This window comes from Ornithodoros turicata, unplaced genomic scaffold (genome assembly GCF_037126465.1).
Source record: "Ornithodoros turicata isolate Travis unplaced genomic scaffold, ASM3712646v1 Chromosome28, whole genome shotgun sequence".
Taxonomy (NCBI): Eukaryota; Metazoa; Arthropoda; class Arachnida; order Ixodida; family Argasidae; genus Ornithodoros; species Ornithodoros turicata.
Window position 1 is genome coordinate 811,678 of NW_026999351.1, and position 13,870 is coordinate 825,547.

Sequence of the window (13,870 nt, forward strand, 5' to 3'; positions counted from 1 at the left end):
TCTGTCTGCCTCTGATGGGGTGCGGATGTGTGGTTCGTCACTGGTGAATGGTGTTCGACGATGCAGGTGGATTTTGTGACGAGCGGATTTACAATGAGGGAATGTAGTGTACGTGTCCGATGATAGTGAGCGTCTTTTCACTCTGTTCAAGTGTTCGTTTTCCTCTGTTGCCCAACAGTCGTGCGAATTTGTCCTGACGTGTCCTGACATGCCCCGATATGCATGCTTTCCTTTGTTAACGCTTTGTATTTTGTCTTTTTTGACAAGGAACATTGTCGTCTTGACGATAGTGCTGCCCTGAGTTCTGCGCGCGTTGATTTGTTGAGTGCCTTGTCCTCTTATTAGCCGTTGATGGGGTTACATGTTAGGATATTTTGTTCTTTTGCAAGTATCATTTAGTAAGACTTTGGAATTCCTACGATCAGCTTTCGTGCATGGTGCTCTTCTGCAATAGTTTCCTATGCAATCGTTATAGAAGAATAAAGGAAATAACCTTGGGATAGTGATTCAATAAATAATAGGTCCCCTGTCTAGAGCGCACGCGTCCTTGAGCCACGCAGGTGCATGAGGACGTCATACCGTGGCTTCACTGCAGATTGACCTTGTCTAGAGGAGCATTAGTGGAAAAAAACAGTGTAGCCCTGAGACAATAGGATGATGTCTGGACCAATGAGAACGGCCAGCAGGGGGCGCAGGAATGCTCTTCTCTCTTAGCCTCTCGCAGGTGGCGGTAGGAGCGCGCAGAGGGCGCTACGAGCGCGCGCATGCGTAGCACCCGTAGAGTGGCGCTTACGTCAGTCCACCTCTGGCTCTCGTTGGGAGAAGACGTGCGGTCGTTCGCTCCGTCGTCACTTGATCCCTGGCTGTCGACGAGAGCGGACGCTCCGTCGCAGCGGGGAAAAAGGTGAGTGACTTACCGATGTTTGCGCGTTGTTTTACCGTGCTCGTGTTAAGCCTTTTCTCGCATGTTTAGACTTGTTTAGCGGTGTCCAAGCCTGTTGACGCACGTTTACCATCGTGTGGTTCCCGCCTTGTGTTAGCCGCGAAGTGTTGTGACGCTGTGGTTAGGCCTAGTCGATTGCCTTAAGCCTTTTCCCCCAATGTGTAGTGTTTTCTCCGTGCTGTTTAGCAGTAGCGGTTAGGCCTTTTCCACGCGCTCTGGCATGCTTAGACTTGTCGAGCAGTGTTGCCATTTTTACGTGTCGCTAGTACTTTCTTGTTCTCTGTGTTTCTCGTATAGAGCTACGATGCTGGCGCCATCTGGTGTGATGCCTTGGAACTAGCGTGCCACCTGCCTCTGCAACCGTCGTGCTCCAGTCGCCCCGGCGTGATTTCTTCAAGATGGCGTCGTTGATTTTCAAATAAATCATTTCCTACTGTCTGCTTCCTTTCTATCTAGTTTTTTATTTCCTACAACCCGAGTTTTACATAGAAAATCCACGACAAGTATTGCACTGAGTCAGATTTTGCCCAATTTAAAAATTTAAAAAATTGAAATTTTTTAAAAAATTTAAAGTAATTTTAAAATAATTTAAAGTAAAAAGTGCAATACTTGCCGTGGATTTTCTGTGTAAATCTTGGGTTGTTACATTACTACTGACCGAGACATTATCTGTTGGTATTAATCTGCTAATGTGCTAGTCACCAGTGAGAGTGGATATCTTTTTATATGTTTACGCGTATCAGTGTTATAACGGCTCGAGCACGACGAGCGCACGCATTACATGTTTGAAGCTTGAGAGCCTCGTCCATCTCGCGTTGTTCCAGCGCAATTACAGCGCTGTACTAGGACCGGGTCGCACTGCGTACACATTTCTAACAGGTTATGGGCCCAGGACGACGCATGGACCAAGGTTTCATTTGACGTGGCGTATGGACTGGCTTGCGATATGCTGGAGGAGCTGCGAGACTGTTGACGAAGCAACACAGGCAACTTCAAGGGACGCTGTTTCTTATCCGCATTGGTTTAGGGTGCCGTCTTCAGAAGAGATTACTTTCAGGGTACGTCAACACAACCAAGTTAATCTATTATGTCTATGTCAGACGAATTCAAACTTCCGAAGATGTCGTCTGACAATTACCATTCTCGGTCGATCCGGGTAAGAGCTGCCCTTGTACAGAAGGGATGCTGGGAAGCGATCGACCTTGGGTACTCAAGCAGGGAAATGAGTGCCCAAACGAAGAAGACCGATAGCAAGGCACTGACATTTCTGTTCCTCGTAGTCGAGCATAACTACCTTGATGACATCGGGGCAAGTGCAAGAGCGAAGGAAGCGTGGGATACGGTGCACGAAATGCATTCGAAGTTTAGACTTCTCCACGTACTACAGTCGATGAGAGACTTCTTCAACGTTAAAATGAAGAGGAAAGAGCTCATGAATGACTACCTAGGAAGACTTATGGACCTGCACAGGAAGCCGTCGAATGCAGGTTACGCCTTCACGGACCGAGAGGTTGCATTGGTCATGCTCATGGGACTTCCTGGTACGTATATGAGCCACTTATTCTCAACTTAGAGCAAGAGGAAGACACCGTGACTACTAAAGGACTTATTGAAGAAAAACAAGAATTGCGCAGCGATGAAGAGCTCGCCGGTGAATATGAGAGTCAGAGAGCTTTGATGACTAAAAACTACCCTAAGGAGGACGACAGAAAAGCTCACCAAGGAAGCCCGCGACGACACCAAGGCACGCGGAAGAGGAAAGTACGGTGTTTCGCCTGCGGAAGGGTTGGATACACATATCTAGAGATTGTAATCAGTTCCCTGCTGACGAGAAGGTTGACAACCTTGACCAAACCAAGAAAGGAATCGTGTCACAAGCAAACATCGCGATGCATAATGCTCTATGTGTCCAGAATATTGTTCCCGCACAGCCTCACGTGTGGCATCTTGACCGCGGTGCTACAGATCACATGACATCGTACAGGGCGAAGCTGACTGACTTGAAGCCCTGCGAGTCTACAGTAGAGAAATCCAACACAGAGTTCATGAAAGTTATTGGGAAGGGACGCGTTCAGATGCAATTGTCTGAAAAGTGAGGTGGCACTCACGTCACACTGGAAGATGTTCTCTACGTGCCAGAGTTGAACTGTAACCTCCTTTTAGTTGGAGGGATCGAGGATCAGTGCCACTACAGAGCTATACTGCGACCGGGTCGCACTGCGTCCACATTTGTAACATTAACAGCGTACGCAAACACAGGCGGTGGGCATCTGTCAGGTGGCTAGGATAACTGAGAGAGAACACATTCTCTTGAGAGCGGTGGAATTCGAACCATACGCTCTTTCGGACTGGTGCCTAAAACCAGCGGCTTAGACCACTCGGCCACGACACCGTTACTGTGTGCATTGTTATCAAGCAAGAGAGCTACCTATGGAGGTGGGCCCCTTTACACGAGCAGGAACACTACAGGCTTACTCTGCTGAAAGGCAGGATAGCAAAGCTCCTGATGGAAATTGCTGTTTATACGGCGCATACTACGCGAATAATCCATGATATAAGGGAGATTCGCGGCGGACGATGCGAGTGAAGGAAAGGCAGCGACGGGAGCACTCAACTGTGCCGAGCACTGCGTGTGGCATGGCGATCATCGCCCGCAGTCCAGACCGAACCGCCTGAAACAGACCGAAAGTCCTGCAGTCGGGGCCAGCGAAGGCTAACCGGCACCTCGTACTGTTACCTCGTATTGCCAAGTGTAGGATAACAATTCAAAACTAGTACTGCTCTCGCCTTAAAAACGAAGAGCAGGATTCTCCTGGGGTCAGGCCTGGTGTTACGCAAACGCCACGGAACAGAGTATTGTCATCAAACAAGCGAACTACCTCTGGAGGTAGTCCCGACTCTCGGAACTATTACACGTATTGTCTTCATTGTACTGCCAACTGTAGTATGGAAGAAGCGTAATATCGCCGACATCACGCTTCAAAACTAAAGCGCCACCTGCGGCAAAGGAAGCGCCACCCGTGGCACGCAAGGGCTCATGGGAACTTATAGCGCCTTCATAGGATCATGCTTCATAGGATCATTTCTATAGTACGTGTATTGTCATCAAGCAGGAGAGCTACCGTCGGAACTATATATATATATAGAGAGAGAGAACAAATAGGATAATATATCAGACGGCTACGAAGTTGAATAAAAGTGAAATAATAAGACTTGGACTACAGATTACAGGAACGTTAACAAAAACTAATTTATTTAATGGGCAATTTAACACATAGATTAAAAAAAAGAATGGTCGACGTTTCGACAGTGGCACTGTCTTCGTCAGGACCTATGTGTTAAATTGCCCATTAAATAAATTAGTTTTTGTTAACGTTCCTGTAATCTGTAGTCCAAGTCTTATTATTTCACTTATATATATATATATATATATATATGTATCGCCAACTGTAGGATGGGATATATATGTATTAGCATCGTCGGAACTATAACCACAACTGTTACCGCAGCGATAATCGCAAACGCGAAATTCTTGTCTGGGGAGCGCTACATATCATCAGAGCCAGTCATACAACTTTGCTGGTGTGGCTGATGCGTTTAGAAAAAAAATGCTCATCACTGCTGCTCCCCTCGCCGGACGCGATGACGACGACGCCTCAGTTAACCGTTGCTGGTGGCACCATTCCGTGAAACATTGTATCGAGCCAGCAAGGCTTCCTTTCCCCAAAGATGTTAATCTTTTGGGACAATAAGATACAAATAACAAACTACCAATGACAGTAGGCGCATTCTTTTCGCTCGCACTGGATTGCACAACCTTGGACTCCGCCCAAGACGGGTTATCGGGTGCTGTACTTTCCTGCTGAAAGGAATTTTATTAGTAATGCTTTTCTTTTCAACAGGAAAGTGCAGTTCGGAAATAACCCAGTTCGAATCTAGCGCAAGAGGTGCAAGCGAAAAGACTGCACCTAGTAATTAGGTAGAATCACGCGCCTATTTTAAATATAGCGACTGTCAGGATTTAAAAATCTCGTGAAAAGGAAAAAAAAGATGCAGTGCCGGCGTTGTGGCTTAAAGGGTCATTTCATCGCGAACTCTTCCACACCGAGGTGAAAAAGGTGTGGAGAGTACGCTCAACCGCAGAACGGCACGTTGGGAGAGGAAGAAACAGGCGGTTGCTTGCACTACGTGACAGATGGCGTAGCGGCGCTGTCGTTTGTTTTTTGTGCTTTTTCGTAGAAAGCAATGGGAAAACCCGTACGATTTAGGAGTAGTATGGCACCTTCTACGGATGAAAACAAAGTGATGAATTGGTTGTTGTGACAACAAATATGACACGTTCCAATTATAGATGCGCATCTTGTTTAGCGTAATACACGGAAGAATTCCGTTCTTTCTGCTCTGTTAAGCAGACGATGACGGTAAAGCATTTTATAATTTTATGCGTTAGTAGTACAGTCGACGGTACGCGAAAAGATGTGCCGTAGTCTGTATGTAGCCCTGGCGCAGCGCGCATGCGCGGTGAGTCAAAAGGGAAGAAGAGCGCGCGTGCAGAACGCGCGATGCTGCGCACCGGATAGTGTTGCTGGGTTTACTCAAATTTTTGGAGATCAGCTGAACTTCAGGTCGGTCTCCAAAAATACCGGAAAAATATCAAAGTACGCCTAAATATACTGTATTTGTGCGTGAAATATGGTTTTACGCAATTTGGTATGCGCGTGCCAGGGGTCCCACTGCTTGGGGTGATGTGAAAAAATAAATATTGAGCCATTTCACAATAAGGGTCGGTGTCCTATAGTGGCCAAAAAGGTCAAAGAACTTTGAGGACGGATTTTGTAGGGTTGGATTTGGCCAGGGACCATGCAGTATTCAGGGAGAGGCCAGCTGATTGCGGTTCGGGAAGCTTAGTAGTATGGGCAATGAGGAGTAATTTGCTCTAGATCTTCTGCCACTGCGGCTGTCTAGAACTTAGATGAAACTCTCTGTATATACCCGAATTGCGTTCATCCTACATCCTCCGAACTGTCTACGAGACCATTATACAACTGAAAATGCGCATTCGTTATTGATAGTTGCGAGTGCACGCTCATGCATTCCTCGTTGTCATTGCAGTACGCCAGCTACAGCCGTACTCGGGTTTTAAAAAGTGCTCATACATTACACTCATTACATTACACTCAAGTTACTTTTTAAACCAAAATGCAGTTCCAGATTGTGATTGCAGTTCCAGATTCCTGCCTAGCTTAACGCCTGTTAAAATGTGACTTTCATTACCGACTTCGACTGACATCGAAAAGTCTTGAAACTGAGAGGTTAGTCACTGAGAGGTCAGTGATATCGGGTGTTAAAAAAAAACGCAAAGCAGTCGAACATTTGCTTCCGTTTCGAGACAGTGAATTTCGAGATGGGGAATTTCGCAAGACGGAATTCCGAAACGCAACCTTTTGATAAAGTTAATTATTGATACTCGTGAAACTGTTGGGATACCTTGCGACATATATATTGGTCCATCATTTACTATGACTATGACTGCCTGTTGGAGTTGTTGCATTTTGCGCGTTTGCATGTTAGTAGATTCAAGCGAAAAATTTGGTTCCTGCATAAATGAATTCACGCTAGGTGTAACTGTTTCGAGATGAGGCGGACTCATGCTATCTAGTTCACCTCCGCTTATAGAGAGATGCACAGTCGCAGAATTGTGTTCTTGGCTTTGCTTTCCTCCCACGATTTAATGAAGAAGTGCAATCGGCGCCAGTGTGCAGAACATGATAGCAAACGATGAAGCCATCATTTTGATTCGCTAGGATCTGGAAAACTGCAGTAAGCGTGTTTGTTGATTGCTATGAATGTCCTGACTATTACTGTAGGGAATGCCATTCTTTTGGCCCAAATATGACAGGTGGGCGTGCATGGAGAAGCGGTTTTGTGCATCTCCCGTAGGCTCTCATGCATGAAAATTTGACAAACATTAATTCTGCAAAATTCACTGGATCGCGTCAGGCCTTCAAGAATACGCCATTCCCCAGATAAACTGCAGGGACGGGACCACGCTTGCGCATGTTTCGTGTAGAAATATAGCGAGGTTTACGAGAAGCCTGTGAACAAAAATTCTCCAAAGACTTCTAAAGAACTGAGCCCGCCTTAACGTTCTCTTTTCGAATACTTGTTCCTGTACTATCTCTCCATGGCTGCGCTCTTTTTCATTCCACATTTTGCAAGGGCGTCTTTTATTTGTCACGTACGGCGATTCTTACATGAGTGTGCTTCGAATGTTTTTTTTTATCTCATTTTTAATCTCAACGCGTGTATAATTTAAGAATCACTTTTACAGCTGTAGCTCTTCAGCTCACTCGCGACTCAAGTTTAATGGAAACACACACTAATGGCGGACAAAAGCCATGTTGCAAGGTGATCAGTCGTACACCGGGGAACAACGGTATATCCAAACAGCAGAACATGAGGGGTAGCACGCGGACGTGCTCGACTTGAGGTCTGACCTACAATGCAAGGCGTAATCTGCCGGAGATACCCTTCATCTAAGGGGCTCAGCTTGATGAAAAGTGCGCTTATCACGGGGTTACCGCGCTGCGTGTCGTCCCAAAGTTATCTGTCGATTTGCTCTTTAAACACCCCTTCTACGGATGTCTTCGCGAACTCAGGATAACACAAGCAATTGTTTATTTGTTTTTTTTTCAGTGGCAGCTGTTACGGGGAAGTTCTCGGGAAATTGCTATGGATATACATAGTTGTACCACGGAATCCGCCGCTTCTTGTCTCTTGTTCTTCTCTCTCTCCTTCTGTCGTCTTCTTCTGTCTGTTGACTGTCGGTTTTGTTGATGCAAAAGAAGTTAAAACAATCTGAAACAAATAAAAGCACTTTTATCCAGCTCAAAATCAGTGTTGACATATTTAGAGATGAGTATGTTGTACTTGAAAGTATCCCGATATTTCAGCGTTTCCTGTCCCGCGGTTGTCACGATTTTAGTCATACTTTTGTCCAGTTAATCCCAGGTCTACACATGACCACTCACTTCACTGATCCCACGGCGGTACTCGTCTCTCTAAAGTAGTTGAAGTAATCAATGTCATATATAAAAATGTCAACACCCACACACAAGAGAATTCGCGTTGGACAGTCGTAACAGTCCTGTCATTTTTTTTTCATCGTTAATTGTCCGTTATATTAGTTCGTATGTACACCATCACCAAGGCATACTGCTGTTCATGGGCACATAAAATATACTGCAAAATTGAGATCTGTCTACTGCTGTGCTCCGCTCGTACCCGTACTTGTGTCGTGCCGCTAATACGGAATAAGAAAGAGTGCACGCAATAGGAAGTGTTCACACACCGGAAGCGCTCTAGGAAACTGCACGACAAAGGAAGCTGTGAAACCCAAGATTCAAAAGCAACTTTATTGTTGCTTTTGACGGCATGATGCCAGTCACTTCAAGGGAATTAGGCGATTGGCTCATCACATCTTCGGAATAGTTCTAATATAGACTTTCCAGTCTCCTAAATATCTCATTATCCTTCCTATCCTTCTAAGTCGATAAACGTTGCCAGCCACGAAGCCATTGCTACGAAGTTTGACGCCACGTTGGTTGACATACTCGAAACGTTGCCATGAACCCAAAAGTGCGTTAGAGTAATGCTATCGCATTTAATATAACTTTAGTCTGAAGTTATAGATAAAGCGTGGACTCTTTGTCTATATCCTTTTTGCTCTCCCCATCGACAAACACTAAATAACAAAGGGTTTGAAGCTCTGTACAAGGCTCGTTCAATGTTGGCAGATGATTTTGCTATATATTATTTTATATATTTTTTATAAAATTTGATATAATTTGCTATTTGCTATATATACAGGGTATCCACGCTAAGTGTGAACAGATCTTTTAAAAATATATCAATCACTTTTTCCGAGATGAAATCAGTTGCAATATAGCATATGCTGAAGGGCATTAACAGACTCCTAAGGTAATGTCTTAATTAACTTTCAATAATTAACTTTTTAATTATAAAAGCTACGAAGTTGCTCCAATGAGAACATCTGATCTCTTCGGTCACCAGATACCAAAGCCGTTTTCAGAACAAAAATCCGTTCGATAGATCGTCCGCAAAAAATTCGTGAAGGAACGCCATTTTTTTCTTTATTTTATTCATTTCCTTCTGACATTGGCTTCACTGATAAGTTGTAAAATTTGTACTTGTTAGTATTTCATTTTACAGGGCTCACAATGTTTTGTTCTTAATGTCATTATTTTATTTTTACTTTCCCGTATGACAGCTGCGGATCAAACTTCATCAGACCGGATCTGGTTTTAATCAGGCCTGATCAAGAGAAATCCGAGGTCGGCCTCTTCCAGTAGGTTCCGTGATGGATATACCATTATCCTGCCTGAACAAAACCCAAATTTCCTGGATCCCGGAACACCTAGGTTTTGATCAGGCCAGTACAAGCTATAGTAAGGTTCAGTTCGCCCACCGAACGCGAACCTGGCATTAGTCGATGTGGATCGGGTTAACACCAGCCCCCCCGGGCCCGGGTCGGGGCTTGAGCCTTCTTCTGTTCTTTTTCTTTTTTTGTTTAAGTCGTGTGGTACCATTTGAAAAACTTCTGCAGAGGTAGAGGTATTTTGTAATGTTGAGTCGATGATGTTTGCGTGACCTCAAAATTCATAGCATTAAAGTTAATTTTACCCTGATGTTGATTTCTCCACATGCCCACTGTTTTTGGCGCTCTATGGCTTTTGTCACTTTTTCGCCAAAAGCCCCTAATCAATCAATCAGTGCATTTGTTTAGTTACTCATGTTCTCATTAGACAGAGTTTGCTTTGGCTCCCTACACATGTCATATCACTATCGTGAACGTAATTGCAGACAATAACCTCTGTAGGGCAAGGAGCCCCTCTAGTGAGAGAAACATATCGTGCGAATCGAGAAATAAATTCGGAAAACTGGCGAGGCGCCACCGTTCCGTGATTTAGTCAACTGTCGTTTCACCATAGACGATGATAAAGAACGACGTTTTTGTGGTATCTTGCGATCGCCACACAACCGTTTTGGTACCAGCATAATGACCCCGAAAGTACTTATTATTATGCTTTTGGTGTGCATGATAGGAGCCTCTAACTGCAAATCTTTCGGGGTGCGAGAAGGCCCATCATGGCCCCGGCATAGGGTTGTGTATAAGTGGGTTCCGCTTGAGCGCAGTATGTCATTAATGTCACTCTCTGCGGTATTGCTCATCTTATGTAAGATGTGTTTGCACGATGCGTGGTCGCATGTCTTACCCCCGGGACCAATTATTTGTGTGTGATTTTCACATACAAATTGGTGGTGGTGGTGGTGGTGGAGGTGGAGGTGGTAGGGAAAACCACCACTTCAGTTACTACATTTTCTGCTTTATTAACACATTATTCAGTTTTACTGCAGGGAACCCGTACTTCAGGAGTGTATCGCTATATTAGTCATGTACATTGATGTTATGAAGGTTCTTCAATGTATCTGCAGTATCACTTTTGAAAGATGCACCTGATGTTAATCTGACGGTGCACTCTGCTGGGAGTAAGCTTTTTTCAATATTATTTTAAGGTGTGATTTGAAAATGGTCGATATCAGCGGTCGGTAGCACAAACAGACCATGCGAGTCCGCTTCTTTCTAGCAGGATTTTTCCAGTGAACTGCGAGAGGTGCTGTACCCTGACAAGAGCACCTCATGTATAGGTTGTTTTGAAAACGTGTTATTGAATAATAAAAATAGGAAGAAGAAGAAGTAATATTATTATTGGTATTTTATTTACTTCATTCAAATGATTACAATGCGAGGACTCGCCTAAGCCAACAAGCCCTTGTGAGCAGTCATGCGGGACAGTGGAAACCGCGCTTAAAAACTGTACGTAGAAACACGAAATACAGCATCAACGAACAAGTTACAATGAAACAGAAAAAGTTACAATAGATTCACAATAAAAGAACACGTTAAGCGCATTCAACTACAGAATAAAGAACGAAATAATGTTTTTAGGGTGGCAGTCGATGATAAATTCAAAGCATCAGCTGGCAGGCAGTTAAAAAGGGAGGGAACATAGAGAGAGCGTTGCCATTTTCCATAAGAAGTGAAGATTCCAGGGACAACGTATATTTCAGGGAGTCTGGTTTCTATTTGAAAAATCCGTACAGTCTTAGAATTTTCGGTCCAGTAATATTTCCGAATCATTATCTCGGCAAATAAGTTTTCAAATGGAGCAAGGTTATTTTGTTTAAATAAACTGTCTGAACGCGTCTGTCGGCCAAAGGACACACTTTTTAAGGCAAATCTTAAGACATGGTTAATCCTGTTCTTCCAAGTAAATCAACAATTGAAAAAGATTGTTAAACCATATCTCAGTATAGAATAACCCAAAGATTGCAATATTTTCCTGCCAATTGAGCAAGGAATACACGACCTAATATTGTAGAGCAGACAAGCAAAGATGAATACGTTTGTGAGGATTCCTGAAACATATTAGTTTTGACTTCGCTTCATTGACTGCTATACAATTTACAAAGAACCAGTCCATAACCTTTTTGGCATCTCTTTGTAAAGATCGAACTGCATGTTGGAGTCGCAAATCAGTAGAGAGCAAGACGGTGTCATCAGCGTACTGAAGTTTTGAAGTCCTGCTCACCACGACAGGTCGTTTATGTGGAAGAGATGTGGAAGAGTACAGGGGCCAAACAGGACACCTGAGGAACGCCCGTATGGAGGGCTACTGACTTGCTGTGTTGACAACTAACAATGACTGTGTGTGAACGTCCTTGTAAATAACTACATAGCCAATTAAAGAAAAGGCCATCTTTTGCATCTTTTGCGAAAATTATACTCGTGGGGGTTAACCCCAACAAGTTTAACTTTCGCAAAAGATGCTCATTATTTATAGAATCAAAAGCTTTGAATAAATCCAAAGAAAGCGCAACGGCTACAAGGTTCATGTCAAGTGCAGAATACCAAGAATCAGCAAAGTCTTCCAACGAAGATATAGTACCTTTATTAAGCACAAAACTATAATGTGAAGCGGATAATAGGTCAATCTAGTTTTATTTCAGGGAGTCAGTACTTCAGAAGTGTATCGTTACGTTAGTCATGTATTTTGATGTTATGAAGGTTCTTAAATATACCTGCAGTATCACTTTTGAAAGATGCACCTGTTGTCAATCTGAGTAGTATGGGTTGGACTCTCATAGTGCACAACGCTGCAAGGCTTCTGGACGCCATTAATTAGCAATTAGAGCTAATTGGGACCCCCCACATTAATCAGCATCATCCAATGAGTCATCACACTAATTGGGGAACGTCTATCTCGTGTCCAGACCACCCTGAGCGTTGTGCACTACGAGAGTCCATAAAAAAGAAAAAAATAGATAGAAATAGAGTGGAGAGAAGGAGTTCAATTGAAGATCAACGGCGCCATCTTGAAGAAAGCGGTCCGGAAAGGCCGCTGACCGTCGCTGGGCGACGGAGCACAGAGGCAGGTTGCAAAGCATCGCAGCTATGACCACCAGTTCCGGACATCCTGTGACGTCAGCTGTGACGTCATCACGGCATGTCTGGGCAAGTTAGGACAGCTCTGGGCATGCAAGGAGAAAAACACTCGTAATACAGAGGCTGGAAAAGCAAGAGTATGCAAACCATCAATAGCTAACAACAAAAAAAAATAGTTACACAATAAATGAGCCCACCAGAACAGGAGCGCAGAACCATGCGACTGCTCCATCCGAGAGGCAGGCAGAAACTGACTCGTAATGGTTTTTGTCCTGTATAAACCCCGCAGCTGCACCCCCTAGCGGTTACTTTCTCAACTAATCTCACAACAAAATTATTAAGAATCACGCCAGCGCTACTCCCGGTCCCAAGGCAGAAGATGATAGAAAATGGCGGGAATGCCCGGACAACAGCAACCAGCACCCGACGTGCACGGGCACGAAAATCGCAAACAAAGCGGGAACAAAGTTGGCGAAAGCATTAGTTACACAACAAATCACCTCACCACAGTAGGAGCGCAGACCGATGCAACTGCTCTCGTCGACAGCCAGGGATCAAGTGACGGCGGAGCGAACGACCGCACGTCTTCTCCCAACGAGAGCCAGAGGTGGACTGACGTAAGCGCCACTCTACGGGTGCTACGCATGCGCGCGCTTGTAGCGCCCTCTGCGCGCTCCTACCGCCACCTGCGAGAGGCTAAGAGAGAAGAGCATTCCTGCGCCCCCTGCTGGCCGTTCTCATTGGTCGTGAGGCTAAGTGAGAAGAGCATTCCTGCGCACCCTGCTGGCAGTTCTCATTGGTCCAGACATCATCCTATTGTCTCAGGGCTACACTGTTTTTTCCACTAATGCTCCTTTGGTCAATCTGCAGTGAAGCCACGGTATGACGTCATCATGCACCTGCGTGGCTCAAGGACGCGAGCGCTCTAGACAGGGGACCTATTATTTATTGAATCACTATCCCAAGATTATTTCCTTTATTCTTCTATAACGATTGCATAGGAAACTATTGCAGAAGAGCACCATGCATGAAAACTGATCGTAGGAATTCCAAAGTCTTACTAAATGAGACTTGCAAAAGAACAAAATATCCTAACATGTAACTCCATCAACGGCTAATAAGAGGACTAGGCACTCAACAAATCAACGCGCGCAGAACTCAGGGCAGCACTATCGTCAAGACGACAACGTTCCTTGTCAAAAAAGAAAAAAATACAAAGCGTTAACACAGGAAAGCATGCATATCGGGGCATGTCAGGACACGTCAGGACAAATTCGCACGACTGTTGGGCAACAGAGGAAAACGAACACTTGAACAGAGTGAAAAGACGCTCACCATCATTTTTCCCGTTCACAGCATTCCCTCATTGTAAATCCGCTCGTCACAAAATCCACCTGCAT

The 13,870-nt window shown here is 44.6% G+C and overlaps 1 long non-coding RNA gene across 1 annotated transcript; it reads left to right on the plus strand.

Annotated features, from left to right (window-relative positions):
- The first annotated feature begins 405 nt into the window (after positions 1-405).
- Positions 406-1,383, plus strand: LOC135373638 (uncharacterized). Its single transcript, XR_010416530.1, has 2 exons — positions 406-904; positions 1,241-1,383. It is a non-coding gene; the product is annotated as an uncharacterized LOC135373638 (long non-coding RNA).
- Positions 1,384-13,870: the final 12,487 nt, after the last annotated feature.